At 46.0% G+C, this 20,733-nt stretch overlaps 1 protein-coding gene across 17 annotated transcripts in view; it reads left to right on the forward strand.

The window, feature by feature from the left end:
* The first annotated feature begins 65 nt into the window (after positions 1–65).
* The window catches only part of nrcama (neuronal cell adhesion molecule a), a 50,542-nt gene continuing 29,874 nt past the window's right edge, over positions 66–20,733 (forward strand). For 5 of the 17 annotated variants that reach the window (XM_035609528.2, XM_035609578.2, XM_035609570.2 and 2 more), the window contains exons 1-2: positions 71–401; positions 19,991–20,043. The gene's annotated coding sequence lies outside the window, so the exon portion shown is untranslated. Of the gene's footprint in view, positions 402–18,761; positions 18,837–18,986; positions 19,059–19,990; positions 20,044–20,733 lie in introns of all 17 variants that reach the window. The other 12 variants (XM_035609638.2, XM_035609619.2, XM_035609646.2 and 9 more) reach the window with 9 other exon arrangements.

The following is a 20,733-nucleotide window of genomic DNA, read 5'->3' on the forward strand; positions in this document are numbered from 1 at the left end:
AACTATATTTTCATGGTGTTCGCTCCAAACAGCCACATGCATTAATGCTACATGCATACAGGCATCAGGGCATTAAGCCCCGCGCATGCGCAGGCTTAACGACGCCCCGAGATCGCAGAGCCCGGGGGATGACGGCGAGTGTGCGCTCCGCTCGGGAGCACATAGACGATCTTTGTCCGCTGCCGGTTCTGACAGCGGCGGGGGAGCTGGCGAGGAGGAGAGCGGAGGATCCGTGTGGACCACAGCTTGCTGCTGCAGCGGCTGAGGGGGACGGACACACACACACACACACACACACATATACATATACACACATCTCATATTCTACAGCATCAACTCACACACACGCGCACATACACATCCAGCTGCTGGGGGAGGAAGCAGGAGCCGGTTTGCAGACGGTGAGTTGGAACATGCCTCTCTCTATATCTTCTTTTTGTTAAAGATGCTGATTACAATTTTTCTTTTTCTTTTTTTTTAAAAATCTTCAGTATGATCTGATGTGGCTTCACAATAATGGTGCAGTGCATGTGTCTTTTTTTTTTGTTTTTTTTCCATTTCCCACCGCATCCCGGTGATGCTGGTTGACCGGGACGAGCAGGTGCAGATGGAATAGCAATATGGTGGCGCTTGACGCCGATTGTCGTGTTATTATTATTTTTCATTTTTTTAATTTAATTTTTCGATTGAGCTGAGCATCGAACCACTGCAAGCCCGTGCTCCCACCACCGCACTGCATCGCGAGGAGCAACCGTGAAAGCAACCCGAGGGAAGGCAATGTGTTGATCGGCCCCTTGTTGTGTTGGATTGGATTTATTCGGCGACGGTTGCAGCAGCAGCAGCATCATCAGCAGCGTTCATTGTCGCTGGTGCCGGCCGGTGCAGGCAGGCCCTCAGCCTGGGGAGGATTGTTCCGTGTCCGCCGGTGATGCTGCCAGCTGGAGCTCAGCTCCTCTCAAGTGTTATTTTATGTATTTTTTGACTTGCGGCCATTAGGGGCCTTGTTTTCAGATATTAAATTCAGAGATAGGCCATAGTCAGCAGGTGTCTATTGATCAAGGGGGGGGGGGGGGGGGGGGGGGGCGGTATTCTATATTATTGATCGACATTTTTCTCAGTAATTCTTCCATGGAATAAAATTGTTGCCACATCCTCTACAGCTGTTTGGAGCTGAGGGGAAATAATATCGTGTGTGCAAATGTTGGCTTTTGGATTGGTCGCTTTCAATCAAAGAAGACATGATCTTATGTAGTATTATTTATACTACATATTGTTCAAAATCGTCATTTCAAATCCAAATTGTAAAGGAATCATATGCCTCATAGTCACACCATTTGCAGTCAAGAGCGAAGACGATTGATTGATTGATTGGTCACTCCAACAACAAATCGGACATTTCTGTAATTTCTGAAGCAAATGTGCCACGTTTTCTCTCGGTTTTGCAGCTGTAAGGTGAAGATTTCCCGCTTTCCCTTGTCGTATGATAGTGATGGGGACTATTTTGCACATTTTGGACAAAATTATAGCGTTTTATGAAGCTTTATTAATGCATGCCAATATGGACGTGATACCGAGTTGATGGGGAAAAAAACAGGTGGTTGATAGGATAATAGCTACAGTATGGCGTGATGTTGATTGACAGTCTGTGTGTGTGTGTGTGTGTGTGTGTGTGTGTGTGTGTGTGTGTGTGTGTGTGTGTGTGTGTGTGTGTGTGTGTGTGTGTGTGTGTGTGTGTGTGTGTGTGTGTGAATATAGGCGGTCCTACAATTCCACTATCTAATTTCAATGAGATGATGTATGCAGAGTTGTCCTGTGCAGCTCAGTGATACAGAATTGATAACCCATTGGCTTTATGGGTGGCCCCAAGTCTATTTCCAATTGGGGCCCACATGTTATTGAGTTGCATGGCGATACATATGACTGTGACACATGCCTTGTAATATTGTGCGCAGTACACAGTATGTCACCAGTCAGTAGCAGAAGAATCACTGTTGCTTTAAGCAGTGCTAATATTTGCAGTCAACATCTGCTGTTGTTCTAACACAATATGGTTCACGGAACTGATGTGGTGATCTTCAATCTGACCCTCAACCACTGTATACATCATGAAAATATGCCCCTACATTATTAAGCGTTCAATGGTCTTGTTGCATATATTGCATGTAAATTCCCTTAGTCGGTCTAGATGCGACTCCAGTGTCATTTAACTCTTTGGTGTCTAAATAACACAGGGCACCTCCGTAACGGTGAGATAAATTTAATCAGCCGCCAACATCAGCCTGTTGACTCACATTTCGAAAACTTCCAGGCGGGCGCTCTCTTCAGCGTTCAGGAGCACAGCAAGCGGCGGGACGAGGCAGCAGGCGGCCGTCCCGCCGGTTTCCTATCTTTTTTCCCTCTCTGAGAAAACTTTCAACCTGCGGCTGCCGAGGCTGCCGGCTGCCACGTCTGCTCCCTCTGCCGATCGCACTCCGCAGGAAAAACAACACGTGATGCTGAGACGTCAAAAGAAACTTACAGTAAGATAGGTTTCACGCGAGCACAACGAAGGCTGACATACCTTCACATTTACCGGAAGGATTCAGAAGTATGCAGCACAGGCCGTTTGACTCGTCATCACCGTGAGGGAAAGCACAGTTGAAAACAATTAACTTAAATGTTCACTCCTTTCAGTCAATCTAATTGGTTAAACCTGTGCTGTTCCTACTCAAAACCCAAATGTCTGCCTCGGATTGTATCATTGACTCTTATCATAATATATCGTGGTAAGAAAAATTATCTTTCTGCACATTTAAAATGCTCAACATTTGGCTCGTGGGCTGTGTAGTGGTCATCGCTGTCACCTCACAGCAAGAAGGTTCTGGGTTCGAATCCCGGTTCAAACCAACCAGGGGCCTTTCTGTGTGGAGTTTGCATGTTCGACCCCGTGTGTGCGTGGCTTCTCTCCGGGTTCTCCGGCTTCCTCCCACAGTCCAAAGACATGCAGAATGCGGTTAGGCTCATTGGAGACTCTAAAATTGACCGAAGGTGTGAGTGTGAGAGTGAACGGTTGTTTGTCTCTGTATGTGACCTGTCCAGGGTGAACCCCGCCTCTCGCCCAATGTTAGCTGGGATTGGCTCCAGCCCCCCCCCCCCCCCCCCCCCCCCCGTGACCCTCAAATGGATAAAGCGGTAGACAATGGATGGAAGGAACATTTGGCTTGTTAAAGTGATCATTTCTCAAGTGTCAGAGCCACCGTCTATTTAGATTTTGTTTGGGCTCTTAATCTGAAAAGCAATCATTTGCCACCACGTAACCCCGTGATATGTCATGGCATGGCAGGTGCTGCCTGTGTGTGTGTGTGTGTGTGTGTGTGTGTGTTCAGCAACACAACTGCTGTTGCAGGTTCTGCCCCCCTGAGACGTCATGAGACAGGGACCCGGAGTCTCCCGTGACAACTCCGCAGACGTGGCAGCGCAGAGCCATTACTCTCGGCAGATGCGGCGTCATCGTCACTCTCCCCCGCGCTCCCACTTATCCACGGCCCATTAGACTCGAGTCAGGTGACTGCGCTCATGGCACGTTTCTAGGTGCATTCTCCCACTGCCCGCTGTCGCCTCGAGTGACGACACGGTTTTAGAGACGAGTGCGGCTCGGGGGATCAGGGTTGAGGTCAGTTCCTCAGATTGAAACTATATGACCTGTGAGCCTCTTTAACTTTTTATGTGGGATTGCATCGTTTTGCAGTGGAACAGTCCTGTTGACTCCTTTGACTGGTCTGAAAAATAACACGTACATTTAAATGTAGTGACTTTAAAAACCCCCCAAAAATTGACAACAAAAAAATAGCTGCTGTAAATAAATGAAGATTGCCAATATCAGCATTTCTAAAAATATTATCAATATCCTGCTGATGTTTGACTGTAGCAATCCAAAATGTGAGAAAATGTGTTTGTGCAGCTGCTATTATACTTTTTTTTTATGCATATACTTGTGCATTTAATATGGTTTCATATACTGCATAGTTATGGTTTGGATTGTCAATCCCTGCTCCGCTTCAGGCTCTGCCACAACAAGGAAACAATGCTCCTTTTTTTTTTTTAGACGCCTCCCCAGAGATCGATAAGCTCACTCTCTACATATTTAACCACCAGCATATGCAGGTGCATGAGTTAATGAAGTCATATATAAACATATAAACTCCTGCCTCACATCCATGAGACCGCAGTGAAAACATCGTGCTTTGGTTTGACCGCATCAGCACCATTACTGTACCCACAGCTGGACATTGGCTGTCGTCGTCATGACGGTTCCGGGACACATTGAATTTGCACGGCTGGCTGAAGATTGATGAATTGGAAAAATTGGGGGGAGTTAAAGCCGAGGCTGCAGTTGGTGGATTTCTGAGCGAGCAGATGCTGTTGTTCTACCTGCCTTCCAAAGGAGGCAGATGCTTTTTTGTTGTGTTTTCTTTCCACCTCTCTCTCTCTCTCTCTCTCTCTCTTTTTTTTGGAAAGATGATCTTACCACTGGAAGATGTGAAGGGCCTATTGTTTTGCACAATGAAGGGCTATAAGAAGTCTTGTGTTAGTCCCACAGCTTTGATTTCAGCAAGACAGTTTAATCTCTGGCATATCATATCATCCTGGTGCTTTTCTACATCAGAGCCACCTGATTCTGTATTTAAGTTCACTATGAATGAGCACACGTTGGACATTTTAGTGGACAACTGAATAGTCCATCACTATTTCCATTATTTGAGGAAAGGACGCAAAATAGAGGAAACAAAAGAAAGGAGTAGAAGGATAGGGGGAAGGAAAGGAGACAAGAAAAGAGGGACTGAGTAGAGTCGGGCAAGGAAAGGAAAGGAGTGGGTTAAGGTGAGACAATGGAAAAGGAAGGGGATGAGGAGGGATAAGGGACTAAGAAGAGCAAGGGAAGATTAAGAGGAAAGAAACGAAGGGAAGGGGAGGGGAAGGATAGAACGGGGAAGGTGGGACAGGAAACAGTACGGCGTGGAAGGACAGAAGACAAGAGAAGAGTGGGAAAGGGAAAGGACTACTTGTCTTCACTGCAGTTGCATTTGCCCGAGTGTGCATTGTCAGTGCTGCACAGCTTCACAGCCTCGGCAAAGGATTTGACAGGAAGGATGAGGCTTTGAACACGTGTAGAAGCATATCAACACGCACATGGTCATAATATGCTGTATATCCTCTTTTTCGTCATGGGAAACAAAGGAGGAATGTTCAAATCTCAGCAGTGGGAGCTTACTTCTTTGTACAGGAGGCTTAAAAATAATATCCCCCCCCCCCCCCTCATCTGCCAGAATCTTTGTCACAGCTCTAAAATGATTAGTGAGGATTTGGGTCAAAGAAGCCATCAAAGAAGTCCTCTTATCACACCGAGCATCCAATCGGTTCAAGGCGCCGCTATCACATGATGGGTGTGGACCAACGAGCCTAAACACTGATGATTGAAGATGGTTTTACTTGCCCATAATTGAACCTGTCAGCATTTTTTTGGTAAACTTTATTTGCTGCTGTGGAGAAATTGCTTCTTCTCTCACAAAGTACATTTTCTTTTTTGACCCGCAGCCGGGAGGAGAGATTAGTTTGATGGGAAATTTATCTCAGTGCCTCCACGCATGATTTGTGCTGTGTGGAATCATACGTGGCTTTTTTAATCTGTTTAGTTGGCCTCACTGCCACTTTATGTAGTGTATTCATTGCTAAGGAGTATATGGGTAACATTTGTAGGGAAAAAAAGTACTTGACGCACATGACCCCAGTTGCACAGGGGCCTTTTTATATTGTGCATCTGCTTTTCATCAATATGTGTGTATGGTGTGGGAAAAGCGTCTCCGGCAGTGCGAGCCCTCTGCTTGAACCGAAAGAATGCCTCCGTAGAAGAAGATAAACTGTCCAGCGAGCAGATTGAGGAAGGACGGAGTGCAGGGGCATGTTCACCAGTCAGCTAAAGATGTGTCTGCCGACTGATGATGAACCAATTACAGGCAGATGTTTCGGGGCCTTGGAAAGACGGCTGAGATGTGTAACATCTGCCTTGTTAATCTCGTGTTAATCCGTTTATTCCAACTTTAAATTTCACTTGATCCACATGTCCCCACTGTGCACTGCGGGGTAAATGGGAGCCCCCCCCCCTCCCCCTTTAGTAACACACACACACACATACAAAAGCATTTTAGTTTTTTTAGTTTAACTACACAACACACATTTCACATTTTATCAGTCTTGCATGGAGAATACATTACACTGAGCTGCAAAAGATACTTTAATATACTGTAATACAATGCTTTACAACCATTTGGGGAAAATATCAATATTTGCTTATAATTTATAGCAAATTGATATTTCACTGAGTGACCTTTTTTTTTCTTTTTCTAGCTATGCACAGTGAAGATCAGCTTACCTACTGTACTTTGGGGAGGGCTGGTTAGTGGATAATGACATTTTCTTTTTACTGAATAATATCTGAAAATGGCAACAAATACAAGGTTTTGAAAGAGTTTCAAATTTCAGCACAGAGAACCAATCTAAATGTTTCGGCACGTGCCTCACGTCCGCAGACCCGACGCTGACCGAGGCTGCAGGGACCTAAAGACGAAGTCATTCCCCGTTTGCTCTTACTCAGCATCCTTCGACGCTCCTGGATGTCGGCCCGTGAAAGTCGACGGAGTTTCACATCAGTGATAAAGCCGCGCCCTGTCACTCTGTCCTTCCTCTCTCTTTCACTCTTCAGACCGCTGAGCTGGCGGGTTGCTTTTTTTTGAGGCGGGGGGGGGGGGGGGGGGGGGGGCTGCCACATACTCTGCAATGTCCTGTCCGAGCTGCTTCACTCATCTTGTCTGGGGCACTTAGGCTTATTGCAGTTGGAGGTGAGATATTACAACAACCGCACTTCAACAGTGTCTCTCTGGAGCACTCCTCTGTAGTTTGGCGGCTAGAGGAGAGCTCGTGTTATGGACACTTGCATTCTTGTCGAGTTGATTGTTGTCATTCAGTCATTCTCTGTGGCCTGTCAGGATCAAACGGACGAACAGAAAGCCATTTGGCCATTTTCGGACAAATTAGCTGCTATCTCGGCTCGCCGGATCTCTGTTCTGCTGGGAAAGAGAGATGGAACCCGATGTTCCTGCTCAGATTGCTTAGATACACAGGGATGATGCTCCAGGTGATCTAGGGCCATTTCATTTCTAATCGCTATTTTGAATGAGAAAAAACTAAATCACGAACAGGATCTACGAACATTAGTTATCTTGTCAACAGTACAATGACTGAGGCTACCTCGTATTCCTCAAACATGTAAAGATGGTCAAATATTATAGCTTTTTGATGATTACGGATCAGCTCAAAAGGATTTTAACTGTCTCATCAAGATAAACAGCATATGTCTATTTGTGCATTAATAACAAAACTAATATATCATTATGCGTACTGTACTATTAAGCACTATTATCTCTTTGGATGGAAAGTCAGCGGACAGCTGGAACTTAAAAACAGCGAGTCCAAATCTTGAATTAATATCGTAAATGCGTGATGCAAAATTAACGATCTCTCTTGCTAAAGATATTCTACTTAACCTTTTTTTCCCTCTTTATAATAGAAGCGTTTCCATCACAGCTTCCTCCACAGGCCACAGATAATTAACCGATTTAATGACTTGGCCGGGAGCCAGCAGCTATACTTTTGTCGAGACAGTCATACTGAACTGAAGAGTTGTTTTCTTTTTTTCCTCTTCTCGTGGCTCTACGCGGCATTGTCTCGAGTGTGTTACCCCGTGATACGAAGAACGTACAGTATTGTTCCGGAAATGTTTTCGTGAAATGTTATGGACACGAGAGAGAAACCAAGACGTGATCGAATTTGACATTCGAGCGCATCCACATTCTTTAAATGGTAATCACCTCCATGCCTTGGAGGGGCCGTGCACAGCTCTGCACTGCCGGCTTGCCCAGGTTTTTCCTTCTTCTTCTCCCAGCTGTCGGTGTCCTCCCAGCATTTTCCCACCGCGTACGCACACTGCTGATATTGACCCGCAACCCACTCCATCCCTTCTCCACTCTCCGCGCTGATCCATGACTCACAAAGCCCATTTAACCTTTATCCAGCTCAGTGCCAGCCAGCACTCGATTGCTTCCCACTTGCCACAAGAACCGACTGTTCCGTTGCCTCTGTGCTAGTTTTGATGCAATTGCTTGCCTCTGGGCTGCTTGTGTCATTTTGGTCTATTCCATATATTCAACTGACATGTTCAACTAGAGACTGTGTGCCTCGATGTATGCACCGCGTCACGTGACACGCATCTTAAACCTGCTATTGTGTCACCCTGTCCTCTCTCAAGCACAGGAAACCCCTTCGCTCTGTGACCTATTCACTCGGTCATCCATTACCGCTCGGCTGCGTGATATATTACCTGCCAGATATTCACTCGACAAAAGATCCATTAATATTAAGTTTGCCGGAGTCGGTATCGCGTGCTTTTCCCACGGTGGTTTCCTTCTGTGTGCACACTCACGTGACCAGGTAACACAGGCTATATCAGGTGTCAAGGCGAGGGAGTGGCCCGCGCTGTTGGATCACATGCGCCGTAACGTGTTCGGTCAGCAATCATGAGTACTCGCACTCTCTCTCCCGTGTTGTCCTACACCTTGAATGTGTGTAGTTTCCTTATATACACACACATATCAGTAATTGTCATGCACGTTACAAGTGCAAGGCACATGTGACTTTTATGATTTAATGTATTTTGTGCGTGCCCGCCTCTCCGTTTGTTTATTATCTCTCGATCCATACATCAGGCTTTTATCGTCCTCTCCTCAGAGACCAACGACCTGATGTGTGTGTGTATGACTTACATTAGAATATGAATCAATAATAATAAATCTTTTTTTTTTTTGGTGACCAACCTACTCTCATGAAATCTTATGAAATGAGTTAATCCATCCTTCTCTTACCTCTGTCTCCTTCATCTTGTTTCCGTGCGCAAAAATCGGCAACAAGTAACATTTCTCTTTAAATGAGTGAAGTGATTTCACGGGGATTCAGGCCCGAGTCTGACGCTGACACTGGCGTAACCCATGTTTTCCTTGAACTTTGATTACTCTGATCTAAAAATCAAGATTATTTTTGGCCGTGGCTCAAGGTCCATGATGTTGGGTGAGATCAAGGTTAAGATAATGCATCTTATTAATCCGCTCCACACAGGCCGTGCCGCAAGCAATACAGCCAGTTTGACTGGAGGGTCCCGTCAGCCATGAGAAATTATTCATTTTTGGGGGGATAATTGACCCTCTCACATATCTGGAAAAACATGGTTCTTCATCCTTTAGAAGCACCACCCCGCCGCTTTGATGTATCAAAGCCGGGCCATAAAATACTACGAGTGATGAATTATTGAGTGCTTTGCAACTCTTGTCGCTTGCACTCACAATCCCGCATGTCGCAGGGTTGAATTTGGGATGATTGGGGGGGGAGTGTACAGTACTATCCTTCTCCATCATCAGTTCCCTTTCAACTTCCTTGTTGCGTCGTAGAATTTACCCAATCATGTTTGTGTTTCTCAACCTAGACCCGCGTTCACATTAACCCACTGATTGATAGTGTGTATCAGGTATATCTAATCCATAGGTGTCAGCTCACGGTGGTTGTACTGACACAGAGATTATTGATCCCGGGGATTAGGGCAGGGGACCCTTAGGGCATCGGCGATGCTGAAAGCAGAGCGCACCCCCCCCCCCCCCACCACAGTTTTTTTTGGACAGCTGTGTGATCCCGTACAAGCTCATTAACGCGAGCTGGATGGAGTCGAGTGGGTTAATTCCGTTTGTCTTTGTCGGCCCAAATCCCTGCGGTCAGAGAAGCATTTTGTCAGACAGCTTTCAGACAGAGACACAGAACTACCTCCTTCCTTTTTGCAAACTCCTCCTCCAAATCATCTCTTGACTCTGACGGAAACAAACAAAATGCACAGAGTAAGACGATAAAAGACTGAGTTTCACTCTAATCAACAATGAATTGGTACTTCTGTGGTGGCCACAATGAATTATGCTGGATAACAGCGGAGGCATTTGCACAGATGGGAGTTGTAGACTGTCCCAATGTAAACCCTGCGCTGCTCTGGCTGCGAGGTACTCTCATTAGCTCAGACGGCGTCTGTTTTTGGAGTACCAAAGCGCTGACTGGGGCCTTTGTATAGAGACGGGCCATAGCCTCTCTTTTACAGCTGGGCCCGTGCTGTTTGCCGCGAGCTCAGCACCACTGACCAACAAGGCAGAAGAACCCTGTGGGCTGCAGTGAATAGAATTCGCTTATGTGTGTGTGCAATGAGAGATTGCACACACACGCACATACCGCTCCATTACAGAGACTTGCTTTACATCTAAATGTGAAGTTTTCCTCCCTGTGTTATTGAGCTTGGTTGAGGTTTTTTGACAATCGCATCGTTAAAAAAAAACCCCAAAAAACTATCCAATGAGTGCATATGCTGCAACTATGCCAAGAGCTGCAGTCATACCAAGGACTTAATGTTGATGCATTATTCTTAGAGAAATAATTTCTTTTTTTGTATTCATCACCCTAAATGGGTTTGAATATTGCCATACAAGTGACACTTTGACGGCGGCCAAGACGGATGTCACTGGTGGTCACTCTTGCTTTTTACTGCCACAGCACCACACAGCGTGTTGAAGATATACCATGCCATTTGTTGTAGTAAACTTACTTTAAATAACTTTTTGGGGTAATTTGGGGACAACACAACAAAGACGACCTCGACATATTCCCACTTTACAAAGATTGGAATGGCAAACGTGTCAGCAAACCATTGTCTGATACACCCAGTGGATATAAAGAAACATCCTATCAACTCCTAAAAGAAATATCTGACTCCGAAAGTGCCCCATCCACTGTGTTCATCCGCCAGTCGCTTCTTTTAGGCCATCAAACCAAAGTTTTGAGTTCAGAGGGAAGTGCAGGGCTTGGGTGATACTTTTTCGTGGGAGACCTTCACATATATCACTTGGAATCAAACCACTTTGAGATGATCTAGTGTTCAGGCCGATTATAGCTTTAGACATTGTGATTTTCTGAAGTCTACCCGCCAGGGATGAAAAAAGGAAGAGATGTGGCTATATAGTGATTTCAGTAATGCTCAGAGGTGTGTAAGAAACTGCACTTGCAATATTGATTTGCTCCACTCCAAAAGCCATGTGGATGGTTTCAAAGGATACTGTATAGTCAGTCCTCCTCATTTCCAAGATTGGTGTCAAATAATAAGGTTATCGGGACACACACACACACACACACACACACACACACATACAGAGTCTCTCAATGGACTGTCAGCTACGGTGTCACAAATGTACCAAATTAGCGCGAGAGCAAGACATTTTTATCCAAAAGGGTTTTAAAAACGGTCCAAGTGCGATATGAGCAAACCTGTGATCTCGGAGCCTTTCAGAGCGATGCTGACGCTTCTCTGATTTGTTTTGACTGCCGCATTTGACTGCACTCACTGTGAATTTGTTTCATGAAAATCAGGGCAAAGGTGGGAAGCAAATGAAGTAGGTTGTGTGTGTGTGCATGTGTGAATCAGTGTGTCGATAGATACATGTGTGTTCAGCTCACGCCACGGCGACCCTGCCCACTGCAGCGAGGAAGCAGCGGCGACGTCGCAGCGTTACCGAACCGCGGCAGCCTCCAAATGAAGTCCGGCCGCGCTCTTTCCTCTTCAGGTGACGGCCGCGAATCACGGCCGCCACGTGATGCGCCGTGGCCTCGGGGACATTTGCACGCGGCCCCCGTTGCTTCATTAAGGCTTCCTTTGTCGGCCCCGCAGAATGTAGCCGCATTAAGAAAGTCGAGAGCCGCAGAGGCAAAAAGAGAAGAGCCGTGCGACGGGCTACTGAGTGTTCGTTTGACCTCAAGGGCCATAGACAAATATAGAGCGCGTATAAATGCAAAAAAAAGGCAGAGCTCACGAGAGCGTTCATTCAGCCAACACGAGAGCCCCGTCCCAGTGCATAATGCTGCTGTTCAGACGGCGTCCGGCTCTGTCTGCTCGTAGCCTCAAGTTCATACAGACGTGGACTGCGGATGTCAGGTCGAGCCAGTCCAGTGAAGTGCGCGTTTCAGAGCTGTCACTTTCAATTCAGTGGAAATCCGGAGTGGAGTGATATGAGCCACTTTGAGTCGGGCACGCACAGCCGGTCAGTTTATCACATCTCACTCCACTCCTGCACACCCCCATTTCGAATGTTGCTGTTGTTGTTTTTTTACCTTGGTACTATCGATGGAAATATTCTAAACGCGATCTTTTCGAGGTTTGACGTTGACATACTGCACGGAAGTCGCTGGACGGACGTCGAGGGCGGTTGATTAGTCCAAATGATGGGTCCTTTTGATCAAACACCGAAAGAGCAAGTCATCCTGCTCCCGAGTCTCCGTTGACTTTTACGACATTTAACAAAGAACACAATGTTTCCCTAGATAAGGTGCATAAGGCCAGAGTAGACAACTCTAGCAGTTTATTGAGCATGTCTGTTTCATGGCAATATTGTATTTTTATTTCAATCCATGCAATAAAGTCAGGCTGGGCTGATTTGTCGGGTATTCAGTCGGACAGATTAGCCAAATCAGACAATCCTATATACATTTTTTGTATGTATGAGCATATATTTCAGAAGACAGCGTTGGATATTCCGAAGATCTACTGTACTTTTACTCTTCCAAGGTGCTAAATGGCGTCTCTGAAGTTTGAATGGGGAAATTGTGAGTCTAATGTAAGACGACAGTAGCTCGTGTTTATCTGTGTGGCTGTATTTTGTCGGGGAAAAAACTAATTTAAAAATAGATCTGAATAACATAAATCTGTTTGTAGTGAGTATGAGATACTTGGTATGAAGAGACACGGATCAAGATTGGCAGGTGTGCTATATGAAAACCGTCCCTCTCCTCGCAAGTGGCTGAGGCTCTCCTTGGGGTGACCTCATTAAATTTGATCAAAATCCGGATTCGGGGGGGGGGCCGACACGTCTCCCATTAAATCTGATCTGATCCATACCCACATAGCGTTTATGCACAGGGACCCTGAGGGAGGGCTCGCAAACGGAAAGCGGGATGAAACATCAGTCTGCGCGTTCCTTGATATTCGTCTAAAAATAGCAAATTCAGTCACGTCGTCTCCTGCTCATTTCCAGTTTCTGATCTTGCCTCAAAGATCTTCCTCTGGCCCGCGATGGATACACCAATTACACAGCTGCGAGGTGCTTTGTTTGCGCGGTGTGAGAAAAGGCAGAGGAGGGGTAAAAGAAGGATGTGCGGTCTTTTGTCAGTATGTTAAAGCTACGATCTGGCGTCTGCACGTCACCGTCGCGGGAAGCTGCCGTGCCGTGTTCCGAGCAGCCTTTTGTGTTTGCTCTTCGCGTGCTCACCGCAGCTTTGAGCCTGAGAGCAAAGTGAGGAGTCCTACATTAATCAGATCACATGGAGAAATCCCTCTCCGCGGCCACGCTACTTGCATTGCGAGGCCTCGATCCTCCGCTCCTCCTCCGTTAGGTGGAAGATATGCGGTCAATATTAGACGTCTCCGGGGCGTCCTATGGGTCTCTGCGCTCCGCTGTTTGCCCTCCATGGTCAACAGCCCCCTTTTTTTGTTCCTCGCACTCTCATTTCCACTTCCTCCGTTTTCTCATTGCCCTCCTCGCATTGAGTTCGTCTTCATCCGTCTCCATCTTTGTCTTTCCCCCTCGCCTTCCCTTTGTCTCGTTCCCTTTCGACGAGGTGGTCTCCGGGGTGCTGGCGTGGCGGGCCCTTCTCAGCTTGTTCAGTGACGGCCAGTCGCCCTGGACGTCGTCCTGCTGGACTCCCGGCACCTAAATATGTGGAAAAGGTGAAAGGCAGTTTTTTTTTTTATTGTAGAATGCTTGCCTCCTTTTTCTCTCCTCTTCTTCTCAAGCGATGCCTGGTTGTTTGCCGCTTGTTGCTCAATGCCCCAGAGGTCAGTTGCCGCGATAGGCGTCTCGTAATGAAGGAATAATTAGCGTTGGGTTCACTTCCCCCCATGCATTCCCGGTATATGTTTCCACTGACATAACATTGCGTTTGTTGGTAAAATAAGTGCCATAAGGTCTCTACGGAAGGGTTTTCCTTTCCTTTCATTTCACCAATCTTCTCTGCGTCAGCAGTTCAAACAGAAAGCCTGCCAAACGCATACGCAACCCACAGTCTACTAACACTGATCCAGATTGGATGAAGCAGTTGTAGATAGCTACTGAAATACCATAGTATTCTAGTTTTTTCTTCTATTTTTTTAATTGTATATTTGCCATATTTTTTTTATATTTTTGGTATCGGAACGTCTCTCGTGCTTCGGTGCATGGGACTGTGATCTGAGAAGGAAGTCATGCAGGAACCGTACGTTGGACAGGTCTTTGTTGTATCTGAGTGCATGTTTGAGTTTATTGCGGTTTCCAAGGCCCCCCCAGCGTATCCTTGGGAGTCATCTCCCTGCACAGCCGGCGCAAATCCTGCATTAACATAGAGATCAAACTCTCTCCCTCTCACTGTGACTCATTTAATGGAGCCGAGCATCATATGGCGAAGTATTCCATCTGCATTGATGGCGGCCAAACGGCCACAATCAGCTTTTCTCCACATTGCATTCCGCCATCGTGTTCCTCCAGACCTCCCTCTCTCCTGCTGTATGCTGTCATTCTCATGTTCCCCCTCGCTCTCTTTCACGAGCCCACTCTGTAAAATGAGTCTGATGATTGGATCCATCCCCCAGAGAACCCTCACAATACCCCCGTCCCCGTCAGTTGTAGAAAAGTCAGCCACGGATCCCGCGGCACGAGGATCAGGTGCAGAGGAATGCCACTTCCTACTGTTCTTTAATCTCGGTGCAAATCTCTCTCCGGCTCTTACCGTCTCTGCGCGCATCTGTGTGACATCCTTGATGACTCCATTGTGCGCACTGTGTATGGTGGAGGAGTGGGAACAGCAGGGTTTGGGAGAATTGTCCCTTTAACCTCTGGTGGGAAGAAAAACCTAACTTTGGGGAGGCAGTAAATCTCTTTGATTAAAACAGGCTCTCACTCACTGCTCTTTTTTTTTTATTTGACTGGGACTAGACTGTGTTTGTTGCCTGTCATCTGAAGGATGTTCAGAGACTGGTGAAAAAACAACCTTCGAAATTGCCATGGTAACCAACCCCCCCCCCCCACAATCTCCGTCTCTAACACACACAAACATTAAAAGGGAATGCAGGGGTTTGAACTGCTCAGTGGAGACTTCAAAAGCAGTTTGTAAATGCTGCAAAAAGCTTGGGCCATTTTTCAGTGTACGTTTTTCGCCGTTCAGTCAAGACTGTGTGAACCAGTGAGTGTACCGGCGCACGAGGGCAGTTGAAGGCCAGTGAGATGGTCCCCCTTTTGTCAGTGACCTTTCCAGGAACCCGGGGATGTTTTGAGGTACTCAAGGACTTGATTTCAAGGACTCGAGGGAACAGAACTGGAACTTGAGTGACTGCAGTTGAATTTTCTAGTCTGTGTTTTCAGCCCCCTAAAAGTTCTCAGAGATTCCCTTTGTACTTTTAAAATACGACTTACTGTCTCGTTGTGTGCAAAGACCAGGAAATGCAAAACAGTTTTTTTTATTTATTTATTTTTTATGTCTGCACACCAAGGGATTTTGTAATGGCATTTGTATCTATATGACACGGTGCAATAAACCCGACCTGGCAACTGTCTTAATGAGGCCATTTGTCATTTTCGGTGGCTATAGGAACATTTAGACGGATGAACATGGGCACACACACACACACACACACACACACACACAGTGATAAATAACCCTAAGGCCGCCCCCCCCCCCCCTCCGCACAAAAATCCCTTGACACACAGATGGTACGTCTGATACTTGACGGAAAAAACAACCCCCAGGCTCCGACAGACAGTTGTTAATGTCCAGGTGTTACTGTCTCCATCTCCTCACTGTGGATACGCATCAGACAGTTGGATTTTACACCACGCTGCTCAGCAATAAGGCGCTGCAAAACCAATCTTATTTGGTTCTACTTCGAACGCTTACCGGCTGTGCGCGTCCCTTTGTGGAGGTGTTTGCCGATCTCCCGCATTTCTTCCCGGGGAAACATTTTGCACGAGTGTTGCTTTTGTGTCGCGTTGCCTGCCGTTTGCGCTGCCCGGGGCAACTACTGTCTGGGAGTCAGAAGGTGTTCTCCCAAAGGGAGAGAGTCAGACCTCAGTCGGAACAGTCTGGGCTGCGAGCGAAAAGGCACCTCGAGACCATTTTCTCCGTTATGAGCGGGAGAGATTGGGCGGATGAATTATTGACGGTTAACACCTGCTAGTTGTTGTGAAGGAGTGCACGGCTCCAGCCGGGACACGTAACCGTCTAAAAGCAACTTCCCCTCGGTGATGGCAGTAAAAACCACCAAAGCAGATAGACAGCACAAACACTTGTGTATTATGTATAGTTCTGCAATACAAAAAAAAAGCCCGGTTTGTTTTCTACGTTGACTCATGCGTGACATTGATATTTATTATAAATTCATACATCGGGGGTTTTTGATAGTTTAATACCAATACTTCAGTCATAATACTCTTAATATTATTTATTTGAAAGGCGTTTAAATGTTGGGACTTGACTCTGTAGCTTTGGCCGCTCCGTGTGGCCACAGCATGCTGTTCTCAACATGATCATCAGGCAACTTGTTAATTACATTTTTTCGGGTTTTTTTGTCAATAATGTCCTTTTCAACCCACATTCAAGGTGATGTCTGATCTTGTGTGTGTGTGTGTGTGTGCGTGTGCGTGTGCGTGTGCGTTTGTGAGGATTTGTTCAACCCGCTAATGTGGAAGCTGACATATGGGTTAATTTGCCATCATGTTTGTGTATGCGGTAAGATTTTGTAGGAATCAGATGAGGGTGGACCGGGATGTGGGGGCCAAAGTGTGTGTGTGCGTTTGTGTTAAGTGTGTTTTTCATGCAGCTGCTACTGCCGCTGATTGCTGGGGCGCCTCAGTCTCAAGGGATTATTGCACACCGCACACACACACACACACACACACAAGTGCACCCACATTTCTATTCATGCCTGGGGTCAGTTTTTCTATCATAGTCTGCCTGCCACTCCCCCTACGCTCTTCACACACCGAAACATTCAGACACATGCAGTGTGCTGGTTCCCAGTGGATCCATAAGCTCGGGCGGCTAATTGAAACATGAGCTAGATAGTAAATCAAGAGGAGGTGGCACCAGGCTTTGGGACGAACGCCTTCAGTGGTCGGACGGTGATCCCACAGTAGTTGGCAGCCGGAGAAGTGCAGGCCTTCGTCTCCAGAGCGTCACGTTCCTTCTGTTGTGTTAGAGAGACTTGTGATGTGAACTGTTCAAATCTATTGCTGCAATAAGACCGGCTTCTTTAAAAATCCATTATTTTTCCCAATAATATATAGAGCGGGACTCTGAAACAGACAGTTCTTGTCAGGTCACCAAATGATGCCATCGCCATTGTCCGAAACAAAGGCAGTGTGTTGGAATCAATAGGTTTCATGCATGGTTTGAATTCTAATACATCAAAATGAATTAAGCCCAGTGGTTGAACACTTGGCTCGCTGGTGGATTTTCCAACAGATTTCAGAAAGGTGGCAGACTACCACACGTTTGCGTTGCACGATGTTTTGTGTGTCGCCGTGAACGTCGATGCCGTTCCCCTTCTTTTGACCTATTTGTCGGCCATTGGGGCAAAGATGATGCGGCTTCTGTAGTTTGCAGCTGATATTTGGAAAAAGAAAACAGAAAAACTGCCTATTTTCAACCATATATCATGTGAGGTAGAGAAGAATGACTGGTATTCTTTGAATATAGTATATAATGAGACCATGCGTGGCAGACCAGAGTGAGTCTGGATGATTTCAAGTGGCACCATTTAGTTAAAAACAGCACATTATCTTAAATTGGATTTATTCGATTTTCCGCAAACTGTTCAATATTTTTCAAATGTCGGTTTTCGCTTACTTAATGTGAATGAGAAAAGAAGGTTGATAGCCACTATAATATCTATCAAATATCAATTCAGGCAGCAGCCTGTTAGCAATTGACCTTATTGTTCTTTCAAAAAAACAACTATGTCTTATGTTTTCCCCATTAGCACATAACCCTTTAATAAAGACGGAAAATTTCAACTTTCAAACTTGAATCTTTGTACAGAAAGCACTTTTACGTTGATCTAAACTTGTCCGGGCTAATGGGGGGGATAATCTTTTCATCAGAGGTTTGGCGTGATAGCAAATAAGCGTATTTCCACCAAAATGTCAAACCAGTCCTTTTAAAGGAAATGGCATTCTCCGTTGATGTATGGGATCCAGGTCTCTCTCTCCTACTTCGTCTCCATGGTAACGTGCTGGAGTTTGGGGTCAGCCCTTCTAGCTTTTCTCCTCTGCCACCTCCAGGCTCTCCTCTTCTCTTTCCTTTTTCTGCTCCACCCCCCCTCCTCTTGCGCCGTGATGATGAAGCGCTTTTAGATTCGCCTGTTAATAATGCATGTTTCTCGTCCCCACTCGCCGTTCATTTTTTCATGTGTTCTCTCTCTCACACACACACACACACACACACACACTCTTTCTCCCATCATCCTCGCTCTGCCTCTCCTGCTGGAGCTTTGCGTTTCAGCCTCCATTCATTAACATCTCCCTCTCTCTTTTTTACTTCCCCTCATCTGCCTCTGCCCTCTCTGTTCTCAGCTCAGCGTGTTTCAGACCAGATCAGTCTACGGTTCACTCTACGGCAACTCTTCATTTCAGTTGTCTTCAATTCAGGTAAACTTGACTTGGCAAATATCAGCCTTCCCCTTCTGTCTTTGACGCTCTCTTTCTACATCATGCTGTTTCCACGGTAACGGGTCGCAGCTTGGGATTGGGTTGGGCATTCCTCCAATCTTTCTCTCTCTCTCTCTCTCTCTGTAACAGTACTCACCCACGTCATTGCGGGGAGTTCAATGGAAAGACCCCCCCCCCCCCTCTCATCTTTGACTCTACCCAGTGAGTTCAAACAGCTCGACCTCGACTTATTAATGGCTACTCACACGATTCCACTGTCTTTCTCCTCTGAGCCAACTACAGCTTTAATGGCTGCACGTCTAAATGGGCCGGCGTTCCTTTGTCCGTCACATTTGTTTTGCTAATGTAAGATGAATGGATGGAGCATCTCTCTCTGGAGATTATGATAATGCATTCACGGACACGAAGGGAAGCCCGTCTACTGGGTGGAGGGGTGGAGGGTCGGGGGCGTTCGTGGGTAACCTTTCATTTGTGTGTGTCCCCCGCCGGAGGTAGAAGTAATAAAAGTGACTGGAGACATTTTGGTTATTGATTGAAGGCCTGGTGTTCAGCAAGACACGTTAATTTACTGCATTTTCCCTGGAGACTTAGTAAGATGTGCCCATGTATTCATGCCGCAGTGTGTGTGTGTGTGTGTGTGTGTGTGTGTGTGTCACTGGGTTGATATGATGAATGAATTGATGTCTATTAGCTCTGAGGGCTGATTATGTCCCTTTGTCACGTATATTTTGTTTACTGTATTGATCTACTTTCATGAGAATAGTTTAATATTTTATATCAATCACTTCAATTCTCTGTTACCAATTTAAAATATGTAGCACCACCAGTCAGATGAAGAATAAATATAATTTATCTCCACCCACGTTCTGACTGACTTGATGTTGACTGCGTGATGGGAAGACACCGATCGGAAATGAAAGCCGTGCGGCCCTTGGCCAAATGGGCTTCTTTGCCAAATGAGTTGTAAACAAAAACATCATTGCTACATTACATTGCATTAATGTTGTTTAGAAATTTCTTTCTGGTGAACACTTTCATCCCAAACCCCTTTATAGGCACATGGAAATTGTTTAGTCTATTGAAAACAGCCCCACTAATGTTCTAATGCTAATGTTCTTCTCCCCCCGGTGCAGGTTTGAAGAACATTCTGAAGACAAAAACGGTGGCTCAAGTCAAATCGTCACTGGTAAGTGAAAGATTGCTAATGAATGTTCTGTGTCTGCTTTACAATTGAACCATTATTTCACAGTTGCTATTTGTAACTGATGTGCGAACGGTAAAAGGTTCTGAATATGAGCAATGCGGTAATTTAGTTGCGTCCACACAATATTATAATTTTTTAGATGATATCATGTGGGACCTTTTGTGTTGCATTACAGTGTTCGCACTGTCTCAGTGATGTATGTGCACCCAACACTCGGCACTGCTTGGATTCAGTTATGCACTGAAATGGTCTTTATTAAATACATCCCGGTGTTTGGAACGATACTTGAAAGGGCCCCCTTTTGTGAATCTTAGAAGCTTGGCTGTACTTCAAATAATGAAAGGTCAGTCAGCGTGGATGAAAAGTGCTGAGTGTTGTGGTGTGACTCAGAGCTGGAAGTTACTGCCTTTTGCCCTTTGCAGCCTTAGCTGTGTCCTCCTTCTGTCTGCAGCATGTGCTGTACACTCACCAGCAGTAAGACAGCTGGACGGATAGGACAGTTGTGACCTCTGTGTGGTTGTTGTCTAGGTTAGGCTCTGTTAGATCAGAGATACCACTTCCTTTTAATTATGCTTTTTTTTTTTTTTGCGCATCCTGTATCACTTTGGAGCGTCTGTTGCGCACGTCCTGCTAAACTAAAGCCAGACATATGAAAGATGCAACGTACAGATG

This window comes from Scophthalmus maximus, chromosome 12 (genome assembly GCF_022379125.1).
Source record: "Scophthalmus maximus strain ysfricsl-2021 chromosome 12, ASM2237912v1, whole genome shotgun sequence".
In the NCBI taxonomy this organism is placed as follows: domain Eukaryota; kingdom Metazoa; phylum Chordata; class Actinopteri; order Pleuronectiformes; family Scophthalmidae; genus Scophthalmus; species Scophthalmus maximus.